Raw genomic sequence first — 18,686 nt, 5'->3', positions numbered from 1 at the left:
AGTTGCACGAAGCAAATTTTTGTTTGAAAAAGCTAGCCTTGGCGTTTCTAACTGCCTGTGTGTATTGGTTTCTAATTTCCCTAAAAAGTTGCATATCGCGGGGGCAGTTCGATGCTAATGCAGAACGCCACAGGATATTTTTGTGTTGGTTAAGGGCAGTCAGGTCTGGGGAGAACCAAGGGCTATATCTGTTCCTGGTTCTAAATTTCTTGAAAGGGGCATGCTTATTTAAGATGGAGAGGAAGGCATTTCATTTGCAGATAAAATGCAATATCAATACAATGTACTTTTTATATACACCACTCCATTGAAACTACAATGAAATGATAGCAGCAATTCTTAAACCAGGTACAGACTGGGATCGAACCCATGAACTTCAGTTTTTGTAAATGACGCCATAAAAGTTGGCAACAATGCCACTTCTGTTCTATAAATGTACAAACAAAGATTGAACGCATGTTCTTCAGATTACAAGACCAAATTATTTAGCACTTCTCTTTTTCCTGCTTAAAATTTCAACATTCTGTAAAGTAGGAGTTGGGTCAATGCAATAATTTTAAATGGAGAAGCTGGGGGTTGAACCCAGGACCTCATACATGCAAAGCATGCGCTCTACCACTGAGCTACATCCCCTTTCTGGGCAAGAAAAAATGTTTCTTTTTTAAATTTTATTTCATCTTTATTTAACCAGGTAAGCTAGTGGAGAACAAGTTGTCATTTAGAACTACGACCTGGCCAAGATAAAGCAAAGCAGTGCGACACAAACAACAACACAGTGTTACAAATGGAATAAACAAGCGTACAGTCAATAACACAATAGAAAAAAAGAAAGTCTATATACAGTGTGTGCAAATGGCATGAGGAGGTACGGCAATAAATGGGCAATAGTAGCGAAGTAATTACAATTTAGCAAATTAACACTGGAGTGATAGATGAGCAGATGATGATGTGCAAGTAGAAATACTGGGGTGCAAAAGAGCAGAAAGTAAATAAAAACAATATGTGGATGAGGTAGGTAGATTGGGTGGGCTATTTACAGATGGGCTATGTACAGCTGCAGCGATCGGTTAGCTGCTCAGATAGCTGATGTTTAAAGTTAGTGAAGGAAATATAAGTCTCCAGCTTCAGCGATGTTTGCAATCCGTTTCAGTCATTGGCAGCAGAGAACTGGAAGGAAAGGCGGCCAAAGGAGGTGTTGGCTTTGGGGATGACCAGTGAGATATACCTGCTGTAGCGCGTGCTACGGGTGGGTGTTTTTATCGTGACCAGTGAGCTGAGATAAGGCGGAGCTTTACCTAGCATAGACTTATAGATGACCTGGAGCCAGTGGGTCTGGTGACGAATAGGTAGCGAGGGCCAGCCGACTAGAGCATACAGGTCGCAGTGGTCATATCAATACAATTTACCTTTTCTTTACACTGTTCTAATGAAAGTACATTTCCATAATATCAGCTATCTTCCATAAACGTGGAAGAAGGATTGAACCCATGTGCTTCAGTTTACAGAAACAGATGATTTAGCATATCTATTTCCTTCTTAGAATGTCAACATTCTGGAAAGTGGGAGTTGTGGAAAAGATAATTTAACAACTAAATACAATCAACAGAGAAGTTGGGGATTAACGTTGGACCGCATACATGTAAAGCACTGGCTCTACCATAGAGATACATCCCCTTACTATAATAGCTGTGTTGCAATATTGATACAACTTGCTTTTTCTGGAAAGTCCTCCAATAAAAGCACAGGTCCATGATATCAGATGTCTTTCATACAGGCACAGACGGGATTTGAACCCATGATCTTCGGTTTACGAGACCAACGCCTTACCACTTGGCCACCATGCCACTCTACTCTACAAATTATACATCAACATTCTGGAAAGTAGTAGTTGTGTAAATGTGAATTTGGCACACAAATAAACTCAGTGGAGAATCTTGGGATTGAACCGAGGACCTCATACATATTTTGCATGCACTCCCCCTCTAAGCTTCCATCCCATTTCATTTGCAGATAAAATGCAATATCAATACAATGTACTTTTTACATACACCACTCCATTAAAACTACAATGAAATGATAGCAGCAATTCTTAAACCAAGTACAGACTGGGATCGAACCCATGAACTTCAGTTTTTGAAAATGACGCCATAAAAGTTGGCAACAATGCCACTTCTGTTCTATAAATGTACAAACAGGGATTGAAGGCATGTTCTTCAGATTACAAGACCAAATTATTTAGCACATCGCTGTTTGCTGCTTAAAATTTCAACATTCTGTAAAGTAGGAGCTGGGTCAATGCAATAACTTTAAATGGAGAAGCTGGGGATTGAACCCAGGACCTCATACATGCGAAGCATGCGCTCTACCACTGAGCTACATCCCCTTTCTAGTAAAGAAAAAAAAGTTTCTTTTTTTTATTTTCTTTCATCTTAATTTAACCAGGTAAGCTAGTGGAGAACAAGTTCTCATTTACAACTGCGACCTGGCCAAGATAAAGCAAAGCAGTGCGACACAAACAACAACATAGAGTTACAAATGGAATAAACAAGCGTACAGTCAATAACACAATATAAAAAAAGAAAGTCTATATACAGTGTGTGCAAATGGCATGAGGAGGTAAGGCAATAAATAGGCCATAGTAGTGAAGTAATTACAATTTAGCAAATTAATACTGGAGTGATAGATGAGCAGATGATGATGTGCAAGTAAAAATACTGGTGTGCAAAAGAGCAGAAAGTAAATAAAAACAATATGTGGATGAGGTAGGTAGATTGGGTGGGATATTTACAGATGGGCTATGTACAGCTGCAGCGATCGGTTAGCTGCTCAGATAGCTGATGTTTAAAGTTAGTGAGGGAAATATAAGTCTCCAGCTTCAGCGATTTTTGCAATTCGTTCCAGTCATTGGCAGCAGAGAACTGGAAGGAAAGGCGGCCAAAAGAGGTGTTGGCTTTGGGGATGACCAGTGAGATATACCTGCTGTAGCGCGTGCTACGGGTGGGTGTTGTTATCGTGACCAGTGAGCTGAGATAAGGCGGAGCTTTACCTAGCATAGACTTATAGATGACCTGGAGCCAGTGGGTCTGGTGACGAATAGGTAGCGATGGCCAGCCGACTAGAGCATACAGGTCGCAGTGGTCATATCAATACAATTTACCTTTTCTTTACACTGTTCTAATGAATGTACATTTTCATAATATCAGCTATCTTCCATAAACGTGGAACAAGGATTGAACCCATGTGCTTCAGTTTACAGAAACAGATGATTTAGCATATCTATTTCCTTCTTAGAATGTCAACATTCTGGAAAGTGGGAGTTGTGCAAAAGCTAATTTAACAACTAAATACACTCAACAGAGAAGTTGGGATTAATGTCGGACCGCATACATGTAAAGTACTGGCTCTACCATAGAGATACATCCCTTTACTATAATAGCTGTGTTGCAATATTGATACAACTTGCTTTTTCTGCAAAGTCCTCCAATAAAAGCACAGGTCCATGATATCAGATGTCTTTCATACAGGGACGGATGGGATTTGAACCCATGACCTTCGGTTTACGAGACCGACGCCTTATCACTTGGCCACCACGCCACTCTACTCTACAAATTATACATCAACATTCTGGAAAGTAGTAGTTGTGTAAATGTGAATTTGGCCCACAAATAAACTCAGTGGAGAATCTTGGGATTTAACAGAGGACCTCATACATATTTTACATACATGAAGGGACGTCGCGTGCGCCATCCGTATGGTTAGTGAGAAAGTCCATGTTGCAAATGTACCCTCCCTTACTAGACGTCCGACCATATCCGATAAATCCGCGGACGGCGTCGGGCCGCTCGCGGGGGCCGGATCTTCCAGGAAGTCATCGAACGGAGTCTCTCGGACCTTCGGTTTCCGTTTAATTAAATGTTCAAATTTTTGTCATTTCCTTGCAGTCCCGGATTATTCCACGAGAGGGCGTATGGAATCATATTGCAAATGTAACATATATCACCAATCGCGACACGGCTTTTTCTCCTAAACGGAAGATAATTCGAAGACGAAACTCGGTCTGCGTGGGTTTGGCATAATGGGCAGTTGGCCCCGAACAGGATGGAGTCGAGGCCTCGACGCTTTTCGACTTATGGCTATTTTTCTGGGATTGAAAGTCAAAGAGGAAAATAGAGTGCTGATTTGACCGCTTCACATCAAACTACATGAGCCTACGGTGTCAGGAGAAAAGGAACCATGCATTTACCAATGTTCATTTCAGAGAAATTGTACAATGACACATTGGTGATATTCAACAACAAGAGGTTTTTTTTCCAAAAAAGTTACATATCCAGTTGCAGCGTGTTCAGATGAGTACGTTAAGGCAGGTTTCGGAGCTCTGCGAGATTTCTGTGATTTTCTGTGATTTTCTGAAACAACACACACTTGTTCAACCCTCTGTAAATAAGTCAGTTCTTAAGAGAAACACTTAAAACTCAATATTCTATAAGAGCCTAACGTTCAGATTCCTGTGTCAACCAGAAATGCCTTATAATGGTGTCATAGGGGCTGTTTTGAAGGGTTAAAAAGGTCAGATCTTTCCACAACTTCATATGTGTGACTAGGCAACCCTCATGAACTGTAAATCAGTCATTTATCCCATCAGATGTCAAAGAAAAGCTCTCTCAAACACACACACAGCAAGGACGGAGTGACACAGTGCGGTGCTTAAAGACACAAAGAGCCTGCAATGGCATTACCATCATCTCTAGGCTGAGACGAGTTCAATGAGACGCCCCGCTTGACCGTAGCTTGCTCGGTATGAGCGCAGCGACCGTGAGAAAACTAGGCCCAAAATGAGGCCTGCACCAATATGTCAAGTGCTTATGGGTGACAGTGAGAGAACCATTAGGGTTAGAAGCACAATTCAACCTCAGGAGCGTTCCTGAGGTCCTCCCGATCTGTGCAAGCCTAACCTTGACCCTGTGGCATTAACCCTTCACAGTGAAAAGAAGGTGTTTAGATCAAACTGTGTGCAATGACTTCTCTCCCCATAGGAATACATTGACAATTCTCCTAACTTCAACCTGAAGTCTATGTGGGTTATGAATGCCTTATGAACCTGTATTCTATAACAATCCATCAGGCTACTGTGAGGTCTACCTGTGTCGATTCTAAGGTTCCTGGAGCAACCGGAAAATGTTAAAATCACCCTAGAGCTATTGTCATATAAGCAACCTGCAGATAGTGAAAATCACGCAACTCAACCATCTGTCATTCAGTCAATTCTTAAGGTAGAGACTTCATATTCAGGATTCTGTTTATGTCTACCCCAAAGACAACGTGTGTGAAGTAAGAGCTTCCTGTGACAACCGGAAGTTGTTAAAAACAGCCAAGAGCTATTGTCATATGGTCAACCTGCATATAGTGAAAATCACGCAACTCAACCATCTGTTATTCAGTCAATTCTTAAGGTAGAGACTTCATATTCAGGATTCTGTTTATGTCTAACCCAAAGACAACGTGTGTTGAGTAAGAGCTTCCTGTGACAACCGGAAGTGGTTAAAAACACCCAAGAGCTATTATCATATAACCTGCACGTAGTGAAAATCACGCAACTCAACCCTATGTCATCCAGCCAATTCTTTAGGTAGAGACTTCATATTCAGGATTCTGTATATGCCTACCCCAAAGACAACGTGTGTCTATTCTTTTTGCAAAAAAAACAAAAACACACACACACAATTTGGCCATAGGGACATAGTGTGGGGCTTAGAGGCTTATACCGCCTTCAATAGTTACTTTCGTTCAAACGATTCAAGAACCGTCAGACCTAGAGCTCCGAAATTTTAGAAACCTGTTCTAGAGCTCAAGTCGATAGTGCACGGTGATTTATGGGGCTCTAGAAGGTTCTCTGACCGAGAAACCGCCTCGTACATTTGCAATATTTTCAATTCATTTTGAATATCACGGACATGGCGACATGTAGAAATGTCCCAGAGTCGCAAGACTAGGTGCATTGAAACCGCCTCGGCCCATAGAGACGGACCCCAATGTCTCTGTCCGATAGCTCATTCAGGGACCCCGTAGTAACGCCCTGAAAAAGTGGATTTTCAGCACCAATTAGGCCATTGCTCGGGCACCGAATGACCTATCGAGCCGAAACTTGGGATTCGGGGTCGCCTCACATAGGCCTACACATAATGTCAGAGCTGGACCCGCAGCTATAACGTAACTATGTGTTTTATGTTTTTTTTATGGTTAAAATTGAAAGCACTGTGAATTATGGGCCTTCTCTGACATATGTGATAGTTGGCTTCTATACGAGTTGGAAAAAGTGGATTTGGTGTCAGATGCTATCAGTTTGGTGTCAGAATGACATCTAATTGACCGATGGACGCTGACTGCTGTGTGACGAGCAATGGAGAGGAACCACAGTCACTGCCCGGCCATCCCGAGTTCATCGGGCCAGTCAATTATGCATTTCTGCAGTATTTTTGAGCATGCCTAAATTTGTGATGCTAAATGCCCATTAAATCATATTGCAAACGTAACGCGCTATACTGCAAACGCAACGTGCGTTTGCAATATGATTCAACAGCAGAAAATATCACCAAAGTTGACATGATGAAATCAACACAATGAGCGACAGAGAGGAACCACAGTCACTGCCCGGCCATCCCGAGTTCATCAGGCCAGTCAATTATGCATTTCTGCAGTATTTTTGAGCATGCCTAAATTTGTGATACTAAATGCCCATTAAATCATATTGCAAACGTAACGCGCTATATTGCAAACGTAACGTGCGTTTGCAATATGACTCAACATCAAAAAATATCACCAAAGTTGACATAATGAAATCAACACAATGAGCGATAGAGAGGAACCACAGTCACTGCCCGGCCATCCCCAGTTCATCGGGACAGTCAATTTTGCATATCTTTAGTGTTTTTGAGCATGCCAAATTCGTGATGTTGAGGCCCATTGAATCATATTGCAAATGCGCATCAGTGCACATGGTGACCCGAAATGGGTTACCAGGAGTAATTTTTTACAAGGGTTTTAAATGCCTTTAGAGGGTGCAAGGGGTGCACGGTTGGGTAGGGAGCACCTTCCATCAGTGCCCATCCAGTATGGGGCGCCCCTAGTCATTTTGGACATTTTTCAAAAAAATTGCTAAAAAACGACAATCCCACTTCTCTCATGTCACCATCAAGCCATGGAGAGGAACCACAGTCACTGCCCGGCCATCCCCAGTTCATCGGGACAGTCACTTTTGCATATCTTTAGTGTTTTTGAGCATGCCAAATTCGTGATGTTGAGGCCCATTGAATCATATTGCAAATGCGCATCAGTGCACATGGTGACCCGAAATGGGTTACCAGGAGTAATTTTTTAGAAGGGTTTTAAATGCCTTTAGAGGGTGCAAGGGGTGCACGGTTGGGTAGGGAGCACCTTCCATCAGTGCCCATCCAGTATGGGGCGCCCCTAGTCATTTTGGACATTTTTCAAAAAAATTGCTAAAAAACGACAATCCCACTTCTCTCATGTCAACATCAAGTCATGGAGAGGAACCACAGTCACTGCCCGGCCATTCCCAGTTCATCGGGACAGTCAATTTTGCATATCTTTAGTGTTTTTGAGCATGCCAAATTCGTGATGTTGAGGCCCATTGAATCATATTGCAAATGTGCATCAGTGCACATGGTGACCCGAAATGGGTTACCAGGAGTAATTTTTTACAAGGGTTTTAAATGCCTTTAGAGGGTGCAAGGGGTGCACGGTTGGGTAGGGAGCACCTTCCATCAGTGCCCATCCAGTATGGGGCGCCCCTAGTCATTTTGGACATTTTTCAAAAAAATTGCTAAAAAACGACAATCCCACTTCTCTCATGTCACCATCAAGCCATGGAGAGGAACCACAGTCACTGCCCGGCCATCACCAGTTCATCGGGACAGTTAATTTTGCATTTCTGCAGTGTTTTTGAGCATGCCAAATTCGTGATGTTGAGGCCCATTGAATCATATTGCAAATGCGCATCAGTGCACATGGTGACCCGAAATGGGTTACCAGGAGTAATTTTTTAGAAGGGTTTTAAATGCCTTTAGGGTGGTGCAAGGGGTCCACGGTTGGGTAGGGAGCACCTTCCATCAGTGCCCATCCAGTATGGGGCGCATCTAGTCATTTTGGACATTTTTCAAAAAATCACTAAAAAACTCACCATCAAGCCATGGAGAGGAACCACAGTCACTGCACGGCCATCCCCAGTTCATCGGGACAGTCAATTATGCATTTCTGCAGTATTTTTGAGCATGCAAAATTTGTGATGCTAAATGCCCATTGAATCATATTGCAAACGTAACACGCAATATTGCAAATGTAACGCGCATTTGCAACATGATTCAACAGCAAAAAATATCACCAAAGTTGACATGATGAAATCAACACAACGAGCGATGGAGAGGAACCACAGTCACTGCACGGCCATCCCCAGTTCATCGGGACAGTCAATTATGCATTTCTGCAGTGGTTTTGAGCATGCCAAAGTTGTGATGCTAAATGCCCATTGAATCATATTGCAAATACGCATCCGTGTATTTGTAATATGATTCAACAGCAAAAAATGTCACCAAAGTTGACATGATGAAATCAACACAACGAGTGATGGAGAGGAACCACAGTCACTGCACGGCCATCCCCAGTTCATCGGGACAGTCAATTATGCATTTCTGCAGTGGTTTTGAGCATGCCACATTTGTGATGCTAAATGCCCATTGAATCATATTGCAAACGTAACATGGAATATTGCAAATGTAACGCGCATTTGCAACATGATTCAACAGCAAAAAATATCACCAAAGTTGACATGATGAAATCAACACAACGAGCGATGGAGAGGAACCACAGTCACTGCACGGCCATCCCCAGTTCATCGGGACAGTCAATTATGCATTTCTGCAGTGGTTTTGAGCATGCCAAAGTTGTGATGCTAAATGCCAATTGAATCATATTGCAAATGCGCATCCGTGTATTTGCAATATGATTCTACAGCAAAAAATATCACCAAAGGTGACATGATGAAATCAACACAACGAGCGATGGAGAGGAACCAGGAGCGTTCCTGAGGTCCTCCCGATCTGTGCAAGCCAACCTTGACCCTGTGGCATTAACCCTTCACAGTGAAAAGAAGGTGTTTAGATCAAACTGTGTGCAATGACTTCTCTCCCCATAGGAACACATAGACTATTCTCCAAAATTCAACCTGAAGCCTATGTGGGTTATGAATGCCTTATGAACCTGTCTTCTACAACAATCCATCAGGCTACTGTGAGGTCTACCTGTGTTGATTCTAAGGTTCCTGTGACAACCGGAAGTGGTTAAAAACACCCAAGAGCTATTGTCATATTGCCACCTGCAGATAGTGAAAATCACGCAACTCAACCATCTGTTACTCAGTCAATTCTTAAGGTAGAGACTTCTTATTCAGGATTCTGTTTATGTCTACCCCAAAGACAACGTGTGTGAAGCAAGAGCTTCCTGTGACAACCGGAAGTGGTTAAAATCACCCAAGAGCCATTGTCATATTACGTGCGCATAGTGAAAATCACGCAACTCAACCATCTGTTTCTCAGTCAATTCTTAAGGTAGAGACTTCTTATTCAGGATTCTGTTTATGTCTACCCCAAAGACAACGTGTGTTGAGTAAGAACTTCCTGTGACAACGGGAAGTGGTTAAAACAGCCTAGAGCTATTGTCATATGGACAAACTGCATATAGTGAAAATCAAGCAACTCAACCATCTGTCATTCAGTCAATTCTTAAGGTAGAGACTTCTTATTCAGGATTCCGTTTATGTCTACCCCAAAGACAACGTGTGTGAAGCAAGAGCTTCCTGTGACAACCGGAAGTGGTTAAAAACACCCAAGAGCTATTGTCATATTGCCACCTGCAGATAGTGAAAATCACGCAACTCAACCATCTGTTATTCAGTCAATTCTTAAGGTAGAGACTTCTTATTCAGGATTCCGTTTATGTCTACCCCAAAGACAACGTGTGTGAAGCAAGAGCTTCCTGTGACAACCGGAAGTGGTTAAAATCACCCAAGAGCTATTGTCATATTACGTGCGCATAGTGAAAATCACGCAACTCAACCATCTGTTTCTCAGTCAATTCTTAAGGTAGAGACTTCTTATTCAGGATTCCGTTTATGTCTACCCCAAAGACAACGTGTGTGAAGCAAGAGCTTCCTGTGACAACCGGAAGTGGTTAAAATCACCCAAGAGCTATTGTCATATTACGTGCGCATAGTGAAAATCACGCAACTCAACCATCTGTTTCTCAGTCAATTCTTAAGGTAGAGACTTCTTATTCAGGATTCTGTTTATGTCTACCCCAAAGACAACGTGTGTTGAGTAAGAACTTCCTGTGACAACGGGAAGTGGTTAAAACAGCCTAGAGCTATTGTCATATGGTCAACCTGCATATAGTGAAAATCACGCAACTCAACCATCTGTTACTCAGTCAATTCTTAAGGTAGAGACTTCTTATTCAGGATTCTGTTTATGTCTACCCCAAAGACAACGTGTGTGAAGCAAGAGCTTCCTGTGACAACCGGAAGTGGGTAAAATCACCCAAGAGCTATTGTCATATTAAGTGCGCATATTGAAAATCACGCAACTCAACCATCTGTTTCTCAGTCAATTCTTAAGGTAGAGACTTCTTATTCAGGATTCTGTTTCTGTCTACCCCAAAGACAACGTGTGTGAAGCAAGAGCTTCCTGTGACAACCGGAAGTGGTTAAAAACACCCAAGAGCTATTGTCATATTGCCACCTGCAGATAGTGAAAATCACGCAACTCAACCATCTGTTACTCAGTCAATTCTTAAGGTAGAGACTTCTTATTCAGGATTCTGTTTATGTCTACCCCAAAGACAACGTGTGTGAAGCAAGAGCTTCCTGTGACAACCGGAAGTGGTTAAAAACACCCAAGAGCTATTGTCATATTGCCACCTGCAGATAGTGAAAATCATACAACTCAACCATGTGTCATTCAGTCAATTCTTAAGGTAGAGACTTCATATTCAGGATTCTGTATATGCCTACCCCAAAGACAACGTGTGTCTATTCTTTTTGCAAAAAAAACAAAAACACACACACACAATTTGGCCATAGGTACATAGTGTGGGGCTTAGAGGCTTATACCGCCTTCAATAGTTACTTTCGTTCAAACGATTCAAGAACCGTCAGACCTAGAGCTCCGAAATTTTAGAAACCTGTTCTAGAGCTCAAGTCGATAGTGCACGGTGATTTATGGGGCTCTAGAAGGTTCTCTGACCGATAAACCGCCTCGTACATTTGCAATATTTTCAATTCATTTTGAATATCACGGACATGGCAACATGTAGAAATGTCCCAGAGTCGCAAGACTAGGTGCATTGAAACCGCCTCGGCCCATAGAGACGGACCCCAATGTCTCTGTCCGATATCTCATTCAGAGACCCCGTAGTAACGCCCTGAAAAAGTGGATTTTCAGCACCAATTAGGCCATTGCTCGGGCACCGAATGACCTATCGAGCCGAAACTTGGGATTCGGGGTCGCCTCACATAGGCCTACACATAATGTCAGAGCTGGACCCGCAGCTATAACGTAACTATGTGTTTTAGTTTTTTTTATGGTTAAAATTGAAAGCACTGTGAATTATGGGCCTTCTCTGACATATGTGATAGTTGGCTTCTATACGAGTTGGAAAAAGTGGATTTGGTGTCAGATGCTATCAGTTTGGTGTCAAAATGACATCTAATTGACTGATGGACGCTGACTGCTGGGTGACGAGCAATGGAGAGGAACCACAGTCACTGCCCGGCCATCCCGAGTTCATCGAGCCAGTCAATAATGCATTTCTGCAGTATTTTTGAGCATGCCTAAATTTGTGATGCTAAATGCCCATTGAATCATATTGCAAACGTAACGAGCAATATTGCAAATGTAACGCGCATTTGCACTATGATTCGACAGCAAAAAATATCACCAAAGTTGACATGATGAAATCAACACAACGAGCGATGGAGAGGAACCACAGTCACTGCACGGCCATCCCGAGATCATCGGGCCAGTCAATTATGCATTCTGAGCATGTCAAATTCGTTAAAAATGTTAAAAGCAACAGAGTCCCACTTCTCCCTCATCATACATGACAAGTAGACCATCTGCGTTGATTGATGGCTCAACATAGGGATATATATCATTTGGGCAGTATAAATGCCATTTGGACCATGGTTCACTGACTTTTGGGTTTGGAAACCGACTTCCTATGATCGTACATGGCAAACGGACAAACATACTGATTTGGCACATTCAATACTTTCATACATGTATAATTGACAAAAAAAGAATTGGACATTTCATTTGCACATTTCTAATGGCATTTGGCAAAAAATATAAATTTGTCACTTTTGACTTCCTATGAAATCATATTCCAAATGCACAAATCATATGCCTTATGCACAAGCAAATATGTCACTTTTGACTTCCTATGAAATCATATTCCAAATGCACAAAACATATGCCTTATGCACAAGCAAAAACAACCCAAAAAATTATGTCAATAAAATATGTCAAAAGTATGTCCATACAGCTCTTATACATGTGTAATTGACATAAAAATAAAAAAAAATCGAAAAACGGTCCAGAAACCACTTTTTTAGGGTTGAAAAGCTTTCAAAAAATATGTCATTTTTTCAAAATTTGACTCTTGGGACTTGAATTGTGTTACATTTGCAATATGAAAATTCACTGCGGAGAGCTCTAGCTATCTTTTGGATATTTGCTGTAATTTGGCACTTGCAATACTTCCACAAGTGACAAAAAAAAGCATTGGATATGTCATTTTGCAAAAAAAATGAAAAAAAAAAAGTCACTTTTTTCCTATGAAATCATATTCAAAATGCACAAAACACATGCCTTGCGCACAAGCAAAAGCAACCCAAAAAACGACATCAATAAAAAACGTCAGAAGCATGTTCATACAGCTCTTATACATGTGTAATTGACATAACAATCGAAAAAAATTCGAAAAACGGTCCAGAAACCACTTTTTTACAAGGTGCTAAGTTTTCAAAAAAAAAATCATTTTATCAAAATCTGAGACTTGGGTAAGAATTGGGTATCATTTGCTGTATGAAAATCCAAGGTGGAGCGCGCTCGCCATCTAAAGGAAATTTGGAGTGTTACAATTGGCAATTGCCATCGGAAAATTGCCATATGATTGGCCCGGAGATGGGCCGCTTTGGGTGGTTTTTGCAATCGTGTGTATGATTCGTGCTATGCCAATATGTTGCCATGTTATTTTGTCCAAATCAGGGGGGTATTCCCTTACATGCACTCCTCCTCTGAGCTTCCATCCCATTTCATTTGCAGATAAAATGCAATATCAATACAATGTACTTTTTATATACACCTCTCCATTGAAACTACAATGAAATGATAGCAGCAATTCTTAAACCAGGTACAGACTGGGATCGAACCCATGAACTTCAGTTTTTGAAAATGACGCCATAAAAGTTTTTAACAATGCCACTTCTGTTCTATAAATGTACAAACAGGGATTGAACGCATGTTCTTCAGATTACAAGACCAAATTATTTAGCACATCTCTGTTTCCTGCTTAAAATTTCAACTTTCTGTTAAGTAGGAGTTGGGTCAATGCAATAATTTTTAATGGAGAAACTGGGGATTGAACCCAGGACCTCATACATGCGAAGCATACGCTCTACCACTAAGCTACATCCCCTTTCTAGGAGACAGTTTTTTTTTCTTATTTTATTTTATTTCACCTTTATTTAACTAGGTAAGCTCGTGGAGAACAAGTTTTCGTTGAGAACTGCGACCTTGCCAAGATAAAGCAAAGCAGTGCGACACAAACAACAAGACAGAGTAACAAATGGAATAAACAAGCATACAGTCAATAACACAATAGAAAAATAGAAAGTCTATATACAGTGTGTGCAAATGGCATGAGGAGGTAAGGCAATAAATAGGCCATGATAGTGTCGTGTCTTTGGCTATGCCGGATTAATGTGATATGACATGCTAACTTATAAAATAATTTCTCTGTAATTGATATTACCTGATTAAACTAATCATGTAAATGTAATTAACTAGAAAGTCGGGGCACCACAGAAGAACGTTTATAGAGCTGTTATCCTCTGAATAAACTCTTAAAATACTTAGTAATATTTTACATCGATAGCAGTCAATCTTAACCCGTATGTTGTTTCAGTCTCATCATGAAAGTTGTAATTCTTGTTTATCTGCACGAACCCAGTCTTTACTAAAATCATCCATACATCAATTGTCTTAAAATCATTTATTTACTACACTAAGTAATTAACAGAAAACATACAAACAGTAATTATCGTCACCAATGATGGGTAGAGGAATGTGCCCTACTGGCTAACAAGCATGGCTGGTCTGTTAGACAATGGGTCATAAAACGGTAAGCTGAGAAGTTACACAGAGTTCATTAATATTAACCATTGCCAATTGAAGGCTCACTCATTCGGGAACCTTTGCAATCAATATATATTTACGCTCATGTGTCGTCGGGATTCTTGTTGGAGAGTTTTGTTCTGATGGAGAGTTTGTCAGCGTTCTCTCTCTCTCTCGGTTAGAATGGATCTGTCAGAGCGACATTCATGAATGTCGTCATAGAATGGATGTGGTTGGTCTTCGCGTTCAATGATATAATTTACTTAGCTGCAGACTAATAATTAATATCAAAGACTTGTTCTTATTCTGTCGATATCGATAGTCTAAAAGTTAACCACGTGGTATGGTTCACTTTCAGTAGAATACTTGGCTGGTCAAACATCTGTGCCAAACTCACGATGGAGTGGAGGCCTGGTCTCTAGAAATGTAAATCAGGGGGTGTTTTATAGGGCCCAGAGAACAGGCTTGTCAAATGACGCCTGGTCCTGTATGTGTCCCTGGGGGCGTGCCTATGACTGAGCTAGACTTGGTTACAGAAATATAATTCTATCACATTAACATCAGTACATAGCATCTCAATGTATTACAAATAGCTTTATCCTTAATAATACATTGTATACAACCATGTGGATTCAGTCGCATCGCTGAGGCTATCATGTAGACCGTTTTAGGGTAATATGGCTATATTGTCTCTTCTGAGTATCACAAAATTGTACCAAGCGGATCAGTTCGTAGCTGGAGTCTTCATCAATCTTCCATATCTTCTCCAGAACACACATGTCGCTAGGTTCTCCAATTCTATGAGTTGGAAGAAATTCCTTTGTCTCTCTATGAAACATGTTGTAGTAGATTCTCCTCTTGGAATTTTTACAACCCTGGGTTGGGGGGGAAGGTAGGTTGGGTGATGGTACAAAGGGGAGGGGGTCAACTGTCCTTCCTGTACCCAAAGAGGCCAACGTCATGACAGTAGTGAGGTAAATACAATTTAGCAAATTAACACTGGAGTGATAGTTGAGCAGATGATGATGTGCAAGTACAAATACTGGTGTGCAAAAGAGCAGAAAGTAAATAAAAACAATATGGGGATGAGGTAGGTAGATTCGGTGGGCTTTTTACAGATGGGCTATGTACAGCTGCAGCGATCGGTTAGCTGCTCAGATAGCTGATGTTTAAAGTTAGTGAGGGTAATATAAGTCTCCAGCTTCAGTGATTTTTGCAATTTGTTCCAGTCATTGGCAGCAGAGAACTGGAAGGAAAGTCGGCCAAAGTAGGAATTGGCTTTTGGGGATGACCAGTGAGATATACCTGCTGGAGCGCGTGCTGTTTAATTTTTAATTTTACCTGCAAGTCAGAAAAGAACAAATTCTTATTTTCAATGACAGCCTAGGAACAGTGGGTTAACTACCTTGTTCAGAGGCAGAACGACAGATTTCTACCTTGTCAGCTCGGGGATTCAATCTTGCAACCTTCCGGTTACTAGTCCAACGCTCTAACCACTAGGCTACCCTGCTGCCCCTACGGGTGGGTGCTGTTATGATGACCAGTGAGCTGAGATAAGGCGGAGCTTTACCTAGCACAGACTTATAGATGACCTGGAGCCAGTGGGTCTGGTGACGAATAGGTAGCGAGGGCCAGCCGACTAGAGCATACAGGTCGCAATGATGGGTAGTATATGGGGCTTTAGTGACAAAACGGATGGCACTGTGATAGACTGCGTCCAATTTGCTGAGTAGAGTGTTGGAGGCTATTTTGTAAATGACATCGCCGAAGTCAAGGATCGGTAGAATAGTCAGTTTTACGAGGGTATGTTTGGCGGGGTTGGGGTTCGTTCCTTGTCAATCATTGTTGAAATTAGCATTCAGACAATATCTTTAAGTAAATCAATCATTCATTTATTAATGCAATTGCAGACAGAAGTTGACAGCAGGAACATTGCAGGTATGTTTCCCAGTAAGTTCCCACCTAAAGGCACAGCTGATTTTATACATGTGATCCCTAGTGGTATGATCCCCTACGTCAATGTATGTGTGTATCAATAAGCTGAGGTTACCTTATAAGGTACTGTAGCTTCTCTGAATTTATTAGCATTGTCCACTGTCTCACAAGATCAAAACCAGACAGTGGTTACTTCTCTATCTAGTTTCAGTCTGACTCAGACCCAGCCTGCAGCTCACTCTCACAGCAGCCAGGGCTTAACCACAAAGACTAATATATATGGCTTGTACAACGTATAGTGGCAGAGTTTAGACACATAGCAACAGTATCTTATTATATGGCCTGCAGCAAAACATATGGATCTTAAAGTCCCCTTAATCAATAATGGGGAGGGTCTTTGGAAGCCGATTCTAGATTGAATTTTGGATTGGAGATGCTTAACCTGTTGAGGATCTTATCCCGATCTTATCCCGGTATTGGGATTCATTGTCATGTGACCATGGCGGGGAATTCAAAACTGCAAGAGTAATCATTTCAAAAAATCAAATAATCAACTATTTTCCTCCATTTGAAAGATATATCTCCTAAATCTAACCACGCTGTCCGATTTTCAGAGGCATTACGGAGAATGCATAAAGTTAGGTTATGTGAGGAGAGTACATTGACAATAGCTGCGTGTAATGTTTAGCCAATTCAAAGAAGGGCATCAACAGACAGAAAACTAGCTAGAATTATGCACTTACCTTTGACAATCTGCATCAGATGACACTCATAGGACATTATGTTATACAATACATGCATTTTTAGTTCCATCAAGTTCATATTTATATCCAAAAACAGCATTTACAGTCGCGGTGAAATTCAGAATTTTTTTTGGCTCGAATGCACCCAGTGAATCCAGCATTACAAATCACGGAATTACTATTCGAAAACATTGGTAAATTATAATATTGTCATTCAAAGAATAATATATTATCATCTCGTAATTGCTACCGAAGGGCCAGATCTCAAAATAACTTTACTGGGAAATCACATTTTGTATAAACTGGGTACTATGCTAACAACAATAAGCTATATGCTAAGCTAAGCTAAGCTATACCGTTAGCATTAGCATCATCTAATATCGATAATAACATTCTAAATATCCCCTTACCTTTGATTATCTCCATCAGAAGGCGCTGCCAGAGATCCCAGGTCCAGAACAAATGTGGTTTCTTTTGACAAAGTTCATAATTTATGTCCAAATAGTTAGCGTTCAGTAGGCTCCCACAAAATGAGGTGGGCAGTGTAAAGTCACGTCGAAAAACTAAAGAAAACCTAGTAAATAATCTATTTACGTTTGTTTAAACATGTCAAACGTTGTTTAGCACTAATCTTTTGTTCCATTTTTAACGTGAAACATCAGTAAACATCAGTAATATTTTCACACAACCTATCAAGTGTCTAGAATAAACGATAATGACAAAGGCACTCTTCTCAGATTCATGCGCAGGCGCAAAAAATGAAGTGATGACGTGTCAACTTGTAAGCTTTCTAATTCGGTGTGTATTTATCACAGATGCTTCAAACAACTTTCTAAAGATCGTTGACATCTAGTGGAAGCAGTAGGAGTTGCGAACTGAATCCTTTCTCACTGTGGTATCTTTAAAACAATGACACTAAATAGTACAGTCACAAAATTATCTTTTTTTTTAATCTATTTTTCACAGGTTTTTGCCTGCAATATGAGTTTTGTTATACTTACAGACACCATTCAAACTGTTTTAGAAAATTCAGAGTGTTTTCTATCCGAATGTGTTAATAATATGCATATCCTAGCTTCTGAGTTGGTGTAGGAGGCAGTTAAAAATGGGCACATATTTCTTTCAAAATTCTCAATACTGCCCCCGTGGCCCGTAGAGGTTAATGTGAGTCTGGAAGGAGAGTTTACAGTCTAACCAGACACCTAGGTATTTGTAGTTGTCCACATATTCTAAGTCAGAACCGTCCAGAGTAGTGATGCTGGGCAGACGGGCAGGTGCGGGCAGCGATCGGTTGAAGAGCATGCATTTAGTTTTACTTGTATTTAAGAGCATTTGGAGGCCACGGACGGAGTGTTGTATAGCATTGAAGCTCGTCTGGAGGTTTGTTAACACAGTGTCCAAAGAGGGGCCAGAAATATACAGAATGGTGTCGTCTGCGTAGAGGTCGATCAGAGAATCACCAACAGCAAGAGCGACATCATTGATTTAAACAGAGAAAAAAGTCTGCCTGAGAATTGAACCCTGTGGTTACCCCCATAGAGAC

General features: G+C 41.0%; 5 non-coding genes across 5 annotated transcripts; all 5 read right to left on the bottom strand.

Moving 5' to 3' along the window:
• Positions 1 to 561: 561 nt before the first annotated feature.
• Positions 562 to 633, bottom strand: trnaa-ugc (transfer RNA alanine (anticodon UGC)). Its single transcript has one exon. It is a non-coding gene; the product is annotated as a tRNA-Ala (tRNA).
• Positions 634 to 1,772: 1,139 nt separating this feature from the next.
• On the bottom strand, positions 1,773 to 1,844 carry trnat-cgu (transfer RNA threonine (anticodon CGU)). Its single transcript has one exon. It is a non-coding gene; the product is annotated as a tRNA-Thr (tRNA).
• Positions 1,845 to 2,311: 467 nt separating this feature from the next.
• trnaa-cgc (transfer RNA alanine (anticodon CGC)) lies at positions 2,312 to 2,383 on the bottom strand. Its single transcript has one exon. It is a non-coding gene; the product is annotated as a tRNA-Ala (tRNA).
• Positions 2,384 to 3,522: 1,139 nt separating this feature from the next.
• Positions 3,523 to 3,594, bottom strand: trnat-cgu (transfer RNA threonine (anticodon CGU)). The gene has a single exon. It is a non-coding gene; the product is annotated as a tRNA-Thr (tRNA).
• A 10,101-nt stretch (positions 3,595 to 13,695) lies between these two features.
• Positions 13,696 to 13,767, bottom strand: trnaa-cgc (transfer RNA alanine (anticodon CGC)). Its single transcript has one exon. It is a non-coding gene; the product is annotated as a tRNA-Ala (tRNA).
• Between the last annotated feature and the right edge of the window lie 4,919 nt (positions 13,768 to 18,686).

Source organism: Salmo trutta, unplaced genomic scaffold (assembly GCF_901001165.1).
Source record: "Salmo trutta unplaced genomic scaffold, fSalTru1.1, whole genome shotgun sequence".
Classification (NCBI taxonomy): Eukaryota; Metazoa; Chordata; class Actinopteri; order Salmoniformes; family Salmonidae; genus Salmo; species Salmo trutta.
This window is presented reverse-complemented; position numbering and strand designations above follow the sequence as displayed.